Source organism: Sprattus sprattus, assembly GCF_963457725.1.
Source record: "Sprattus sprattus genome assembly, chromosome: 6".
NCBI classification, from domain to species: Eukaryota; Metazoa; Chordata; class Actinopteri; order Clupeiformes; family Clupeidae; genus Sprattus; species Sprattus sprattus.
Genome location: NC_137925.1, coordinates 14,318,854 through 14,321,353, shown reverse-complemented (window position 1 = coordinate 14,321,353; position 2,500 = coordinate 14,318,854). Strand labels below are relative to the sequence as shown.

Sequence of the window (2,500 nt, the reverse complement as noted above, 5' to 3'; positions counted from 1 at the left end):
CACACACACACACACACACACAGCGAGAACAATACCTGAAAGACACACGCACAGAGACACATAGACAGACATTTATAACGTAATTCTGCACTGTCACACACACACAAACCTACTCACCTGCACACACAGACATGCACAAACAAGCACATCTACACACATGCATCCTTAAAATGCACACATACACACACCTTAGCCCTAGTGTACATACACATATAGCCACACAGAGACAAAGATACAATCACACACACACGCACATACACAAACACACATGCAAACGCACACATGCATACACACACACACACACACACACATGCATTCACACAGAGTTGGCAGGAAATAGAGAGAGAAATTGCTAGTGTATCACCTCTGTCACATTCTGTCTCTGTGTTGCCAAAATATCTACCCTCCTCAGACAGTGACCCAGAGGAACAGAAGGAGGGCTACAGAGGACAGGAGAGAAAGAGTGGGTGATAGAAAAAAATTACATGAGAGGAGAAGAGAGAGAGAGAAACTGACATAGAGGGAGGACATTAGTGTGAAAGAAAGAGAAAGATGGCAGAAAGACTGTAAAAAGAAGAGGAGAGTTGGGCTGATTGGGCAGATGAGGGAGAAAATATGGAGGGACAAGAGACAAAAGCAGAGAGAGAAGGAGAGAGAGAAACAAAGTGACGGGCAGAAAGAAAGTGACAATGATAGAGGCAAAGAGGCGGAAAAAGCGAGAGAAAAGCAGCGAAAGAACAGACAAAGGGAGCGAAAGAGAAGAAATGAGGTTGTGCAGAGTTCTTGAATGCTAGGCTATGTTATGAGCAAGGGCCTTCTTTTTTTTTTGCACAGGTTGTCATGGCAACCATTGTTTTGCCTTCTTCCTTCCTGCCTTGCATTCCACGGCACAATGCGCTGAAAAGTAAATTGGCCTCTGACAAAGCCCTGAAAGACAGGCAGGCAAGACAACACAAGAGGACAGAGAGAGAGGCAGGGAGGGAGTGAGAGGCAGACATAGACACAGAGAGAGCGAGAGAGAGAGAGGGAAAAAGAAAGAGCGAAAGAGAAAGAGAGAGTCACACATAGTGAGGGAGAATTAGAGCGATATAGAGAGAGCGACAGACAGACATAAAGAGAGAGGGAGAGAGAGGGGAGAGGGATGATGAGTGTTTTCCCTTTCTTCCTCCAGAGGCTTTGGTCATTCTGTTGTCTGGATGTGCCGTTACCTGATCTCAGGTAGACTGATCTTATCATGAGGCAGTTTTCCACTGCAGGAACTCTCAGGCCGTTTTATGGCGGCCCGCACCTTTGTGTGTGTTCTGTTGGGCCTCTTTCAGGGCCACCGTTGGGGGAGTGTTAAGTACCTAACCCTAACCCTGCAATTGCTGGGTGGGGCTTGCAGTGATAATTGACACTTTTTGTGGAACACGGCGCGAGCAACAAGCACCATTTTTAGAATTATCAAGAGTATTTCCTACCAGCGAACACGGCAAAAGAAATTGGCTTAGCTTACAGATATATGTTGAGGTTACGGTCACTGAATTAACACAACCAAAACATCTGCCGAACTATAAATCAACATCATTGTATCAGTATCTTCAGTTATGAAGTAATTATGCAGCCAGGAAGCCATGATACTAATTTAATCTCAAAAGTATCTGGTTTAGTGGTCTAATAAAGGCCACGGCACATGTAGGGCCGGTAGCTTCGGTACCATAGATGAAAGAGTAAAGGCTACGCTGTGTGAAGGTCCGGTAGCTCTGGTACCATAGATGAAAGAGTAAAGGCTCCGCCACGTGTAGGTCCGGTAGCTTCGGTACCACGGAGGAGAAGCATAAGACGTAAAGGGTCGAGCAGCGGGATGTTCCTGTAAACATTTCAGACACTTGAAAGTCCCACAAGTACAGTCGACCCGGCTGGTCGCATGTGTGCCCATACACACACACACACACACACACACACACACACGTGAACAGACACACAGACAGAAACACTGTCTCATGCAGGTACACACACACACACACACACACACACACACACACACACACAGACACACACACACACACACACACACACACTGGCTCTGAACACCCATCTGCTGCTTCTCATGCTAAACATGGCCTCGCTGATACCAGCAGTTCATGCTCAGAAAACAATCAAAGCAGCACAATAGCATTACAGTCCTCCTCACATTCACCATGAATAACACACACTCTCCCCCTCTCTCTCCATCTTTCAACCTCTTTCTTAACACACTCGCCCTCTCTTCTTCCATCTCTTTTTCTCACCCTCTCCCTTTCCAACTCTTTTCATGGACTCCATCTCCCTCTCCTTCATTCCCACTCTCTATCCCCCTCTCCTTCCTTCTCTCTCTTTCCTCCTTTTCTTAATTTTCTCTCTCTATCCCCCGTTCTTCCTTCCCTCTCTCCTTCCTTCCGTCTCTCTCTGTCTTTATCCCCCTGTCTTCTCTCCTGCTTGCTTTTCCCCGACCATCCCAGTTCCAGTATTGAATTTAAAA

General features: G+C 46.5%; 1 protein-coding gene across 2 annotated transcripts in view; it reads right to left on the bottom strand.

Moving 5' to 3' along the window:
• lgr4 (leucine-rich repeat containing G protein-coupled receptor 4) overlaps window positions 1-2,500 on the bottom strand; it is a 67,607-nt gene that overhangs the window by 43,555 nt on the left and 21,552 nt on the right. The window lies entirely within an intron of this gene.